This window comes from Mastacembelus armatus, chromosome 9, assembly GCF_900324485.2.
Source record: "Mastacembelus armatus chromosome 9, fMasArm1.2, whole genome shotgun sequence".
In the NCBI taxonomy this organism is placed as follows: Eukaryota; Metazoa; Chordata; class Actinopteri; order Synbranchiformes; family Mastacembelidae; genus Mastacembelus; species Mastacembelus armatus.
The window spans coordinates 16,444,460-16,460,157 of record NC_046641.1 but is presented as its reverse complement, the minus strand read 5'-3'; the positions used below and the strand labels follow the sequence as shown (position 1 = coordinate 16,460,157).

The following is a 15,698-nucleotide window of genomic DNA, read 5'->3' as shown; positions in this document are numbered from 1 at the left end:
AACTGGGAAAACAGACATGCAGGAGAAAATTAAATGCTGCTGTATTTTATGATAGAAAGTAAAAGAAAACATAAAGACAGAAAACTCAATTCAGTTTAGAAAGCTGTCAGCAACTGTTAAGAAAATGAGTCTAGAGTAGCCTTTCGTAAAGAGAGAAAAGATTTTATCAGAAATTTTTGTTTTATTGCAAGAGAAGCAAAAGGAGTGTCCTGTTCAGTGTACCACATCATCAGTTATCCAGACCCAAGCTGCAGTGGCAGCAGGCTAACCTAAGTGGCACCAGCTTCTTCTGCAAACTCATTTCAGACGCTTTTATCTGTGATGTCCTTTGTCGGTCTGTCAAAAGCTCAAGATCATAAGTAAGGGATGGAACATGGATGTGGTTTGTTATGGCTCACCGCCCTGTTCATATTGACAGCCCAGTACCGCCCGTCTTACTTCTGATGATGAATTAATTCACCTGTGGACTCAGGGCTCCAGCTTTCCCTGAACTATAAAGACATTAAGGTACACGTTTTTCACACAGCAACTCACTCCCAACTCAAAGACACCAATCCACCATTTTTCAGACTCGCCTATGCAAACTTTCCCTTGTGCACTGTATTTTCATTTACAGTCATATTAGAGTGATGTTTTATTACTGTGTGAGTGTAAAAGACCAGTCTTTGTTTTGAAGACCAAACGTACTTCATAGTACATCAGATGAACCAATCAAATCATTTATGAACGGCGTCATGTTATAGGACAGCTAAACTGCAGCATAATGTTATTCTACAGATATCCTCCAGAGCTCCTGAAGAGTAGAAGGAAAAGAACATCAGCTGTTTTACAGCGAGGACAGTCTGTAGAAAGGCTACTTGACTGGCTCTTCTCCAAAAAGCAATCGCAATTCCTGTGATGCAAGCCCTATGTCTGAGCCACTGAAAGCAAGTTATAAGTCTAAACAAAGGAGTCTATGCAGAATCAGGCCACTGACGCACGAGACTCCGATCCCACTTTAATTTCTTTCCTCATGTTCTTTTTTCTTCCTCCTCCACCTTCTGCTCTCTGGCTTTTCAGATAAGCTTTCTATCGAATACCAATTTTAAAGCAAGATTAGGCAGTTCTGGCACTGAAATCAATTTTGCCCCCTACTGCAACATGAAGACAAGCACTTACACATACACACCAACACACAAGTCAACACACATCTCATACCGCTGAGAAGACAAGGCATACACAAGTAATTAAGAGAAGCTGTGGCATGATAACCATTATTTCCAAAATCAAATAGGGTACATTTGATTCTAAAATTAGCTCCTTATTTCTAGCTTCTTTTCAATATTACAACACAGAAAGGCTGCAGTCTAGCACCATGGATATCTAGTTTTATGCAACACTGGAAATTTGAGCAAAGGTGAACCCAGTTATCAAGAAATCTTACCAAGAGGTCAGTAAACAAACTAAGCAATGCTTAAAATAACTACCACGTTAAAAAAAGACAAATGCACTCAAGATCCACACAGAGTCTGAGTGATAGTGGGACAGAGGCACTTTGGATTAGATGCTGTTGACAACACAGTTTGACGTGTAATCAAACCTCATGCCAAGAAGAGTGAAGACACACAGCGGTATGGAAAGGTCATCTCTCCACAAGTGATAAGAAACCGGGGGGGGTGAACACAAAGTCTTCCAGCATGCATGGGCACACAGCGCTCCCTCAACACTGCTGGCACAGAGAGTTCATATCCAGGTTAGCCGCCTGTTGTCTGACAGCTTCCTAAAATGAACAGCCCTCTACACCGAGAGGCTCTCTGCATCCTGATATATACGTCCATTATGTGTGTGCCCGCGTGTTAGTGCATGTGTTAACAATTCCTGTAATACCATCAACATCACGGAGAAAAACACTAAATCAGATCCACAGAATGTATTTATAGTGGATGTAAAAAGTCGTTAACACTAAGACTGTAGGCTTATAGCACTGCAGGAGATTTTCTTCCAGACCAGGTCATTCAGGGTTCATGATGTGTGTGAATCACTCTTACTCATCTCTTTCTCAACCTGTCAGAATTTTAAAACGCTGGACCGTCTATGTAAAGTTTGCTGCAGATGCTGTGCAAAATTTTATTTACAAAGCAGTATTGTCAATAATTAGTTGTGACATGCTGACCAAAGTTAGTGCCACTGGTAAACTAGATTTGGACATCTGCAATACATACATCTTTCCCTGTCTCAAAAAAGAATGTCTTTATAGCACTGAGCTGATATTTAAAGCTTTCCAGTCCAAGAAAAAAAGATCTCAATGTACTGGCCATGGAATTACACTGGTCCTTTATGTAATGTGTAATACTCTTGTGATTTATCTATCCAAAATTGCTGTTGCTCACCATTTTCCACCTACAATCATCACTATAGAAAATCTATATATAAGATATTTATGAGATGTTAAGCTAAAAGCTGAGCTCTATATCTTAGGTTTTCCAGCAAAAACAGCTTACGTCACAAATACATGTAACTGGTTAGTGTGAGAGAATATATTTTGTCTTTTCAGAAGCTCCAAACAAGTTACTGTGTCTGACACTTTTAGCTGAAAGTATATTTGATTTTATATCTGCCAATTTTTTGGAGTGTAATGTAAGTATGTATCTGTGCTTGTATGTGTCATGAATGGAGTCTGATGCAACTGTTGTCCTTTGTATTTCCTGTCTCCCCATTTCCCACTATCATTGGCCATTTCTGCAGTGCATATTTCTAAACTACTGCTCCTTAAGTACTGAAAAGACGCAGACAAGCCCCAAAAGCTCATCCTGTAAAGAAAAATGTCGAAAATCAATGTTCAAAGCCAATTATGTTAAGTATTTAGGGATAAAATTATTTCATATATTATTTCATATAAAGCAGTGCATTATTTATGGTCAATACATCATACCTTTGACAGTTGTCACCAAGAGCACTGATATAAAGCCATAAAAGGTGATTTGAGTGTGTGTGGGATCTGTTATGAGTACCAGTCCTAATCCTACCACCTCAGGTCAGTATCCAGACAGTCCCTGAAAACTAAAGTATCAAAAAGATTTGAGCCAGACAGGGCACACATGGCTCACACTGCAACATGCTCATAAATGTACTTCTATAAATAGATAGCTTTATAGGTGTTGGGAGAGCAAATGAAAAAATTGGCAGTAGAATTATATTATCTAGTGCAACTCAGTCCACTAAAACAAACATTTCTCTGTTGAGTACTGAGGATTTTACAGACAATTACAATATTATTAAGTGTAGATAACATATTGCAATCAATGTTATATTAACAATTGTAATAGTTTCTTTTATATTGCATGTGAAAATGAGAATGTCTACCCTTTCCTCTGGGGCATGCTGTTAGAGAAAACAGTCTTTGAGTGCTTTATAAATTGAGAAGATATTATCATAATAAGGCTGTAGACTGCATATATACTGCAGGGAGGAACAATATCCTAATACAATTACATATATCATACACAATACTCTATACAATTTAATACAAGAAATTAACATGCTATTGCATGATAATATGATATAGTATGAAGTGATTTATATTCATTTTATTAACAGTGACTAATTTCTTTTCTGACATTGCGGCCAACATACTTGGCAATAAATATGATCTTGATAAATTTTGGCACATTCCAAAATACATGTGACAATAAATTTAAATAATTGCTGCTAAATTTATTTCTGCATTCAAATTTGAAATTGAATCATTTATTAATCATGTAAGTAATTTTCTAATATCACCTTCCTAAAGGGATTGCATTAGTTTTAGTTAAGTGTACCTAATAAACTGACAACAAAGACCATGTAGCCTGAATACATTGCTGTAGATGGGAAATAAGTTGTATCAGTTGTATTTTATGACACATAATAAGAACAAGAAAAAAACAGAATACTTGTAAGGATTATGAACATTGCAGTGAAGCTTTGAATGTTGAGCAATCTATCATCCTAAGAAGATGCGACACTGTCTCTGCACATGCTCTTATACACAGAGTAGTGCACACATGCTGTTTAAACCTCCTTTCCTCCATTTTCCTTTCCCTGCCTCCCTCAGCCTTTGCCTCCTGAGAACCCTGAGAAACTAGGTGCAGACCAATTACCTCATACTCAGAGCATGCTGCTCATTTTTCATCTTTCATTACTGCATGCAGCAGCACTGAATCAAGGCAATCAAAGGAGACAGCCCCAGTGGTCAGACAGACAGCACAAGACTGGTAATCAGGATAGGTACTGTCAAACAAGAACACACATATAAACACACGCACTTGTAAAGAAGCACATACATACACATGCATAGATCTATGCACACACATGAACGTGCATATAAATTTATGTGTGCATGTGTATTCACATAATGCACAGACACAAAGGCACCAATGAATCCGCCAGATGTATTTGCACAGTCTATATTTGAACAGACATACACACACAAATGAGAGCACATAAAAGATGAAAACACACCCTCATAAAGAGCAGGATATTGGAAGCAGCTGTGAAAAATGATCAAGGGATGACATCAATAACAGGATGGCTCTCACAACATAGGAGGCAGCTGCATCTTAATTGGACATGCAACTCATTAGAATCGCTAAAGGTGGACATCGTCTCTCTGTGCTAAGACACCATTCAGACAGAAGAAGCTGCATAGGTCGGAAAAGCAGTTAAGAAACAGATGAAGTGCTACCAACCACCCTGAAAATGTAGCCTGTGAAGCAGATCAGTTTTCCCTGGTCTGCCTCTGGTTGCTTATTGTGGTTTGACTGTGATTTGTACTGCATCTCCTCCAGCAGACGTTTTTATACACTGTTTCAATAAAAAGCAGCCAGGTCACAAAGCTTCCCAACCCATCTGGTTGCTACGAGTCACAGGAGACCACAGTTCCTTTGTCCTTCTGCCTCCTCCTGTCTTATATCATCTTTGCTATTACTGCATGGATGACAAGATGCAACTTGTCATGTCACTACATATCTAGCTTCAGACCACTAAAAACCTGAATGAAGTGAACTGGACTAAATTAAAAGGATGAAACAGGGAGGGGGCCTTGTTAGATGAGGGAAGATGACCTGACCTTAGAAAAACCATACACCGTACAATGCTTTTGTACATTGCTCTTCAATATAAGACCAATCCTTGAAAAGCTGAAAAGATTCCAACAAAATAGCTCCTGCAGGAGTGGCCAGATGGGGAAAAAGGGTGATTGCATGATTTATTAATGTAACTACAAAAAAAAATTAAAATAAATAAAAATCTAATCTGCTTTTTTATTTAGCAGATAAACTGCTACACATACATGTTTTATGGAAAGACTACAAACTAATAACAGATGATTATGAAACAAATATTCACTGTACTGTGTATACACATGGTTTCCTTATGTAATATGCACTTAAAGCAACAGCTGTGTTTACATCTTTAAAAATTCTGATGTCGTCTGAACTTTTCCATCTGCCTGGTACACAAATAGTCTGTATCTCTGTACACTCATGCTGTTAGCTTCCAAAATCCAGACAAAGGAAAACTTTCAGTTGGTAAGTAGTCAATTACATAGCACGTTTCATGTTTTATATGTATCTTGATAGGGACCTAAAAAGACTAATCTAATGTCAGAAAAATACACATTATGACCTGAGAGGGTTATACTTTCAATTAGGGCTGTGCAATTAATCGCAATCGCAAATCAATCGCGATTTGAGCATTTGCGATTTCTAAACCGCACAAGGGCGTGATTTTATTAACTTATTTATTCATTTTTTGTTTAAGATGTGAACCAATCAGAGGTCACTCAGCGAACTGCACAAATTCCAACAATGCTAAGCGGGAGACTAGAATAAGCGAACAGGAGAAAAGAACATAAAATATGGATGCAGGTAAAAAAAAAAAAAAAATGATTTGGTGCCAAAGAGAAATTCAACATCAGTCGTTTAGGAGTATTTTAGATTCAAGAGAGAGGATGTGTCACAGAGCAAGTGTTATGGAGTGTGAGGTGCGAAGATGAAGGAGGAGGCGTAGGACCCAAGTGCAGAACACGAAATAGGTTTATTTTAACCCTGGATCTTCCAGGGCTCAGGCACCAAAAGCAAAGAGTTCCTGTCTGGGGAACTAGACGCTACTCTGGCAAGGACAGGCAGGCAAACAGGCAAACACGACGAACACGAAAAGAAAACCGCCACACTACTTCTACTATAAGTAACTAATGCTCTGACAATGAACAAAGGAAAAGAGGGAGTATATGCAGATGGGGGAACAGAACTAATCAAACACAGGTGAAAGTAATATAACTAATAAAACAGGAAACTAACCAAAATAAAAGCTGGACCGGAAAAAGAAACAACCACATCATGACAGCAAGGTCATTTGCAAGACTTGTGAAATGATTATTGCAACGAAACGGGGCTATACTACAAACCTGTTCCAGCACTTAAAACAGCGCCATAAAATACTACGCCACGACCACAGACGTGGTCCAGCAGAATGATGGAGCCATATACAAGTTTGACGGACCATTACATTAATGACAACTTTGAAATAAAAAGTCGATGCTTGCATTCTTTCCAGGAGATCACACTGGAGAAAATATGTCTCAAGGTTTAAAAGAAGCTTTAGCATCATGGGGACTTTGTGAAGAGTAACAAGTGTCTATCACCACAGACAACGGATCTAATATAGTGAAGGCTGTCACTTTGAACAACTGGACATGATTGCAGTGCTTCGGACACACTATACATTTGTAGCATGTTTGAAAAAGCAAAAGCAATTGCAAAATATCGCAAATAAAATCGCAATTGCAATATTCATTAAAAAAAATCGCAATATGATTATTTTGTGCATATTGCACAGCCCTACTGTCAATTATCCTTTAATGAGGTGAGCCTGCCATCTATAATCAGACATGACCAATGAATTTACCATCACGATGTATCATTAATGGATCTCACCTTAGCCTAATAAGGCTCTCTCAGGGAAGAAGATAATGAAAGAATTAGGCCACATCTAACAGTCATTTTGAGTCAAGAATTTTTTTTTTCTAAGCATGATAAGGAGAATCTTTATCATAGTGACAACGGAGCTGTGAAAAGGGACTGAAATGTATCCGGTATCTCTCAACCTTCACAGTGGCTGTTATCTGATATGCACTAAAAAGTGCATGGCCAGCTGCAGTCCATTACAACGATACTCATAGCTATTAAAACTTCCCCTCACTTTGGCACTCGTCTTCTCAACTCTCTCCATCCTGAGGCTACTCTTCTGAGACCCTGTTGCAGCTGCATCTATCAGAGCAGCACCCTAATCAGTAATTGAATTCTCCCTGAGCAATCAAGTCCAAGCCCTAGTGGGGAAATCAGCAGAAATAAATACAGCTACAGTTAATGAATGTGTGAGTAAGAAGAGCATGTGAGGGTAGGAAAAGGGAAAGGAAGACAGACCTCTGAAACCATATGTCAAATAATAACATATGGTTTCTCCTAATGAGATGAGCTCACTTTTATTCATCCATCCATCATCTAAAGTGGAGAAAAGGTGTTGGCCCCTTTCCTGATTTCTTATTTTTTTGCATGTTTGTTACACGTTAATGTTTCACAAGTAAATAAATCATGCGGTTTTTAAATGAAGTTTTTTATTATTAAGGGAGAACAAAATCCAAAACTACCTCGCCCTGTGTGAAAAAGTGTTTGCCCCCTAAATCTAATAACCGGTTGGGCCACCCTTAGCAGCAACAACTGCAATCAAGCGTTTACGATAACGTGCAATGAGTCTGTTACGGCGCTGTGGAGGAATTCTGGCCCACTCATCTTTGCAGAATTGTTGTAATTCAGCCACATTGGAGGGTTTTCGAGCATGAACCACCTTTTTAAGGTCATGCCACAGCATCTCAATCGGATTCAGGTCAGGACTTTGTAGGCCACTCCAAAGTCTTCATTTTGTTTTTCTTTAGCCATTCAGAGGTGGACTTGCTGGTGTGTTCTGGATCATTGTCCTGCTGCAGAACCCAAGTTCGCTTCAGCTTGAGGTCACGAACAGATGGCTGCTGGACATTCTCCTTCAGGATTTTTTGGTAGACAGCAGAATTCATGGTTCCATTTATCACAGCAAGTCTTCCAGATCCTGAAGCAGCAAAACAGCCCCAGACCGTCACACTACCACCACCATATTTTACTGTTGGTATGATGTTCTTTTTCTGAAATGCGGGGTTACTTTTACGCCAGACGTAATGGGACACACACCTTCCAAAAAGATCAACTTTTGTCTCATCAGTCCACAGAGTATTTTCCCAAAAGTCTTGGGGATCTGGCAAAACTGAGATGAGCCTTTATGTTCTTTTTGCTCAGCAGCGGTTTTCGTGTTGGAACTCTGCCATGCAGACCATTTTTGCCCAGTCTCTTTCTTATGGTGGAGTCATGAACAGTGACCTTAACTGAGGCAAGTGAGGCTTGCAGTTCTTTGGACGTTGTGGGGTCTTTTGTGACCTCTGGGATGAGTCGTCGCTGTGCTCTTGGGGTAATTTTGGTCGGCCGGGTATTCCTGGGAAGGTTCTCCACTGTTCCATGTTTTTGCCATTTGTAGATAACGGCTCACACTGTGCAGTCCCACATGCAGTCTCACACGCTGCAGTCCCAAAGCTTTAGAAATGGCTTTATAACCTTTTCCAGACTGATAGATCTCAATTACTTTCTTTCTCATTTGTTTTTGAATTTCTTTGGATCTTGGCATGATGTCTAGCTTTGGAGGATCTTTTGGTCTACTTCACTTTGTCAGACAGGTTCTATTTAAGTGATTTCTTGGTTGCAAACAGGTGTGGCAGTAATCAGGCCTGGGTGTGGCTAGAGGAATTGAACTCAGGTGTGATAAACCACAGTTATGTTTTAATAGGGGGGCAAACACTCTTTCACACAGGGCCATGTAGTTTTGGATTTTGTTTTCCCTTAATAATAAAAACCTTCATTTAAAAACGCATGATGTGTTTACTTGTGTTATCTTTGACTAGTATTTAAATTTGTTTGATGATATTAAAACAAAGTGTGACAAAGAAATCAGGAACGGGGCCAACACTTTTTCACACCACTGTATACCTGCTTATTCCTCCCTTCAAAGATGCTGGTGAACTTTTACACTGCCATCATCGAATCCATCCTGACATCCTCCATCACGGTCTGGTTTGCTGCATTCACATCGAAAGACAAGGCCAAACTGCAGCGTGTCATCCACGTTGCCGAGAAGGTGATCGGCTGCAGTCTCCCATCTCTCCAGGAGCTGTACATCTACAAGACCCATAGACACGCAGCCAAGATCACAGCCGATCCCTCTCATCCCGGACAAGAATTCTTCCAGTCCCTCCCCTCTGCTCTGGCAAGAGACTCTGGTCCATCAGGACCAGGACCTCACGCCACAAGAACAGTTTCTTCCCCACTGCAGTCAGGTGAAAGGCAGGGGTACACCCTGGACAGGTCAGCAGTCGCTTTTATCCTTATTGAATAAATAAATTAATGGTAAAAACTAAAATGGAAAAATATCAGGGATAAAATATTCCATATTTTTCCTTTACCTATTGCACCTTGTTAGAGAAATTAAAATGTTTACCCTCAAGTGATCCAATCCATCTTACACTAGTATAACAAAATTCTGAATAGGGCCTACTGTGTATTATGGAAATATAATTTTTGCTCTCAGTAAGAGCAGTTTGCGCTAACCTTGACTATTTGATAAGGGCCCAGATGTCTTTCTGTGGGAAATCATCTCCCTTTTGTGTTACCATGAAAACTGATGTGTTGGGCTGCAAGCAGCCAGTGACTCTCATGTAGTGGCAGTAGTGAAGTAAAACTTCTATATAATCTTACCGAAGCTCGTCCTCCGAGTCCATTTGTTAAAAAGAATTTACCTAACACACCTCATACTAATTATCCTATGAAGGGCAGTGACCTGTCCAGTATATACGCTGAGCTGACCCAATCTCAGATGTGATAAGTGGATATCAATGGCTGGTTAAATACCATTTGCACCATCTACAAGAAGGCTTACTAATATTCATAACACTCTATTATATTTCTCGATTGCAGTAAAACTAAAGCCAATAAATGTAATAAAGTACATGAATGGCTGACATGTTGGAGCAAGCAGTGGTAGAATCTTTTAGTCATTTTGTTGAATCAAAAAGATATCAACATATCAAAAGGCCTTTGATGAAGCCCTGCAGCTGTGGCCTCTTCATCTCAGATTCATTGTTGTCATTTAATTAAATCTGGCAGTGCCATAACCACTGTTAGCACACCTTCATGTGTCTGGACCTGTTGGATGCAAATTATTATCAATATGCACATACCCTTTATTTCAATTCACTAAAGACCTCCTGAACTGAGCTGTAAAGTACATCAACATGCTTTTGGAAAATGACATTTTTAACCTGGTATCAAAATTTTAACAGGTAAGAAAAATCTCCAAGCAAAACTGGAGGTGGAGTCAATGTCCCCACTGGTTTTTAAATGGGTTGTAGAATTTGACATAATGGATGCGAGCCTGACTACTTCTGGCATTGCACTGGGCTTGATGATCACGACGTGAAGAAAATGAAAAGCGGAGGAACGATCTGAAAGACCACAGAGACTCACAGGAGCTTAAACAGGCTTGGATGCACAAATGTGGAAACATCCACTTGCAACTTTTCCAAATCATAGAGTGCAAGGGCTGGTGTGTGACCATTTCTCCTTCTTTCTGACAGAACATTCAACATTCACATGGAATACAATTACGTGTCCTTACATATAAACATTTACCCCATCTTATTCCTTGATCAAGTCACATTAAGTTACATTTTTCCAACTATAAAATGTGCAGCTACAATATATGCAAGCAGTTCCCCACACATACCCAGATAATGTAGGCATGTGTGGTCAGTCAGTGACTGCTAGACTGAAATGCAAAGTACAACATGACGGGCAATATCAGGAATTATATTTATAATGGAGCAAAGATTATTTAAGGACTTCCAAATCAATCGAGTTCAGTTCTACAGTATTAAATACAACTAGATTATAACAGTAGTTCCAAGGTAAAATATTGCAAAAAATGAAATAGTACATTTGGTGAGATATGAAATACACTTCCAACAGGAAGATTAAAAAAAAAAATTCTTCTCACCCTCTCTACCTCAGTTGTTCTTCATTTCTCTCACACAGTCTCTCAATCTGAGTTATATAATCTCAGTTTTCTTATTTAACTCAGCCAACGCTGATTTGGCGAGTAGCACAGGATACAATGTCAAAGCTGAGTCATATAACCAGGGTTCTGTCTAATCTCTACAAGTGAAAGAAGTGTGTAAGTATCCAATAGTGTAGGTTTATGTGCATTGATGCAAAAGCATGTGATCTCACTGATTAGTCTAAATCTGCCCTTCTGTGCAAATGAAAAGCTTGTATTGTGATGATGCATCATGTAGCCTGCACTATTAACACAGTAGCAGCAGCAGCACTGCTCAAATGCTCATTTGCATGCAAATCACATGCACTCTATTCTCCTGGGTGGAGAGCAGTGTTTGGGCTGATAAAACCAAGAGAATCCTCCTTGCTGCACAGTATGACGATAGCTGCAATCCAAACCCACCTCAGAGGAATGGAAGGTAATCACTTAAACAAAGCAACACCCTGAAAACAAAAAATGTAAGGAAGGGATGGATTATATCCTGGGAGGTTGGGAATACAAAAGCACAACAGGCAAAATGGCAATGAATATTAATAGAAATGCCATTTAAAGTCACAACCACAGGTAACGGTAGAGTCATATTTCACTTGGAAAAGCCACAAAGCAAAGTCTTAAGTCTCACTGTGGCCACTCACTGAGAAGGCAGTAAGAGGGATTCAGTTGTAAGAGGGAAACACATCGATGGACAAATCAATGTACTGAGAAACAGAAACATGTTTCTAACAAGCAGTGCTGAATCTAATCTGAACCGATTCGTATTTGTATTAACTAAAAGGTTGACAGAAATGAACATCTTGTATTTAGGCCACCAGTGTGGTTGGTATTTCAGGGCTCATCTGAAGGGTGCTTTGCTACAGACCTGTTATTTATTCATTTGCCCCAGACATGTTCACCTGTACTTTAAGGCTAAACATTTTGCTGTCATGTATGACAGAAAAAAAGCACAAAACCCCAGAGAATATTTGACATTTTTCTTTGAAAAATTATCAATTCAATTTTCTGGTGATCAGCTAATAACAGGTGAACATTTAGTGCCATTTCTAATGGTACACCAAGTAAATCCAACAAAATAATAAAAAAAGCTAAAAAGCTTTAATAACTCAAGGGGCAATTTTACATTTTGGTAAATACATTTATCCATTTTATCACAGAGAAATAGTTCAAAAGACTGATACCATTCTTATATCTATATTATAAAGGACAGACATATTAGCTTAACTTAAAGACTCAAAGCAAGGGAGAAGAGCTGGCAGGTCTATTTCAAACAGTGACAAAAACTCTAAAGCTAATTGATTAAACCATCACACAGGTCATGATTTAACCAGTCAAGGTCAAACTAATTCTAGAAAAATGAATGAGTCATGAGTCACATGACTATAAGGATGCACAGATTTGCAAACAATCGCAAAACACACATGTCAACAATTACTGTAGGAAGTCCATCAGCTGACTTAAATAAATTGGATAAATGAGAGCAAAAGCAGGAATAGATAATATAACGATGTGAGAAGTACAGTCACGCTTTGCTTAGTTTAGCACCACTGTGCTTGAGGTCCTCTACATCCACACTCTCCCTCTTTTCTGTCCTGCCTCCTTCCCTGCATCCCACAACATACTGTGTTCATCCAACCATCAATCCTTCAACAGGCTACTGTATCTATCAGTGCATCATTCATCTGTCCCATCCAAAGCTCCCTAGTCAGACTACTCAGTCAGTAGAAGTGCTCCGATGAGCACCACCAATCAAAACCACCTGTTCTCCCCTCACTGAAATCCCCCTCTCCTGTTACATAAAGTCTTCACTTGCACTGTTGCAATGCAGCATCGAACGCTGTTGTGCAACAGCATTAAAAATACCTCAGGGTCAGCAAGGAGTAAAGTTAAAACAGGATATGAACAGATTTATTCTGGTGGAGAGAATACAAAAAACAGGTCGTCATTCCACCACTTGAAGGTGAGAGTACACCACTCAACCCTTTATACATGTGCCTTTGTACAGCTTCGAGCAATCAATGACCAACTTTATGATACAACACTATACAAGCATGTCTTCTCACAAATAAAGGCGCAGGGGCATTAATCAAATAATAGCGACCTCAGGGTATATCAGCACTCATTATGAAACCAAAAGGATTATAAATATATGGACTAAAGAATATATAAGAGATGATGGTGTGGGCTGGTAATAGAGACAGCTGCTCAGATTGTACATTCAAATAAAATGTCACATATATTTTATGTGAAGGAATTATTTGCAACTGCTTTGTCTCTGGCTGAAAACCAGTTTGTACATATCATTAATATCAAGTCATGACAATGTAAATGTGCCTTAACTATTGTTAGAATCAACTAAAAATATCCTTTCATAGGAAGGCACAATGAAATACTAAGTCTTAAGTCTATTGTCAACACACCCAATTTTGCAGAAACACCTTTCAATTCCATAAAGAAAACCACACTAATGCTTCTGCATTAGATAGTGCTGTAGCTTGTAATAATACCGGCAACAACTAAGACCTACCTCACTTAATCTGAAATCCTCTAAGCCAAATTAAGTCTCACTCAAATATTTATATCTTCCAAAATACTATTATACCATCACATTTTGCCAACAAGTCAGTTTGGAATGAACAGTTTTGCCATATAATAAGACCAAACCCTGTTTCACTGGTGTCAGCAAAGCAGCCTTTTCAATTGAACTCTCCCAAAATGCTTTGCAAATGATTACAGGCAATCAAATCCCCCCACAGCAGAGAAACCAGTCAGCATTTGGGACACATTCTCTCAAGCATTCTCAAAGTAATTGTGCAACAATTTCTGTATGGTTTTCATGCTGTTGTGCCCATAAGAACAGCGAAACAGTACATCAGGCCAATTGGCCCACGGAGAAGGACTGTCTTGTTAATGAAGTGTGGAGTGAAGCCACCGAGGGCTGTGTATGTCACCAGATTTACAGCACAGCAGCCCTGTGATTCCCTGCAGCTGTAAAACAATCAGGATGTGATTGGAGTAAATTACACTGCAGTTGTCAACCTTCCGACTGCTTACAGCCTTTTGATGGTGTCTCTCTTACAAATCGTCTCATCCATGCACTGGCTTACCCATGCTCACAGCACAACACAGCAATTTTTCTCCCAACTGCCAAAACTCATTCTATCACTGTCTTATCAATATATATCTACTTCTTGTTTTTTCAATATGTCAAGACGCGACACACGCACATGACCAACAAGTCTTATTAAGTTGTATTACTGTCTTCTCTTGCCCTCCTGTCACAGCAACAGTCATGATGCAAAGACCAGCGTCTAAGAAAAGCATCTACAGATGCTCAGGTTGAGACTAACTATTAAACACTGACTGAAGAATGTTACCACAAACCAGAAACTGTTTAATTTAAACGTTGTACTGTAATAAATAAGTAAAATTGAATTCATAATTATCATTTAGGTTGTTTTGCCAAGAAATCTACTGAAGAAACCAAATCTAGAATGAAATTAGCCCTCTAAAATGTTCAATGTGGAGCCACAACCTGTGCTGCTAATACATTTTAAAATGTCAGGATGACTGATGTAGTTAATTTTGAAATTACCCTGTGAATGTATTTTTAAACTGGTGAGTAGCTTTGCATCAGAATTCAATTTCAATATGGATAATTTAATAATTATTGAATGGCAGTAGTATTCTATGGCCTAGGGAGGGAGATAATCTCTATTAAGGGTGGGCTGGACAACAGAATAAATTCACTGCTGATTGTGGTGCTTACATGAGATTTTTCATTTCATTACTTGGCTGTTACCTTTGAAAACTGGATTTTTCATCATTAACATTATGCTAACCTATACTGACAATAGCCATCTGTAATGGCTGTGCAGTTATACCACTTGTTCTTTTCACCCCTGCTCCTCAGATATTTAACACCTTTCTTGAAAATCAAGCTCACTTGCCCCAAACTCATGCGGATGAGGGAAGATCTGTTCCAAGAAGGAAAATGCTTCCGCTTCTTAATATGAAACTGCAGCACTTGTGGGAACAAATGTGGTGCTGTGTAAAGTTACATAATCTGAATTAGCAACCATGGACAAACTATCACATTGGCACAAATACAGACAGGGCAATTTTGCATGCAGACGAAAATGGATAAAATTTATGAACTCAATTATACACACATACAGGAAGCAATGGCCCTCTGTAGGAGCCATGAGATACTGTATATCTCTAAGATCTATTATAGAAATTATTTTGAAAAAGCAAAGTGAGAAAAGAGAAATGCAAGAGGAGAGGAATGACAGATGAATGAAAAAAAGAAAAATGGGGAAATGACAATAAAGCAAGAAAAGAATGTGAAAGGAAACTCAAATGCCTGAAATCACATTGAGATACAACACACCTCAAGATAGAAGCAAAGGGGGTAATAAAAAGAATTTATGTGAGAATATATTAAAATTCTTAAATTACATCATAAGTCTGACAAGATGCCAAAGGGAAGGTGT

General features: G+C 38.9%; 1 protein-coding gene across 5 annotated transcripts in view; it reads right to left on the bottom strand.

Annotated features, from left to right (window-relative positions):
- pde4d (phosphodiesterase 4D, cAMP-specific) overlaps positions 1-15,698 on the bottom strand; it is a 143,744-nt gene that overhangs the window by 64,186 nt on the left and 63,860 nt on the right. Inside the window, exon 1 of one of the 5 annotated variants that reach the window (XM_026321376.1) lies at positions 9,087-9,106. The exons of the other annotated variants lie outside the window; for them this stretch is intronic. The gene's annotated coding sequence lies outside the window, so the exon portion shown is untranslated. Of the gene's footprint in view, positions 1-9,086; positions 9,107-15,698 lie in introns of those variants that run through there. 5 annotated transcript variants of the gene reach the window in all.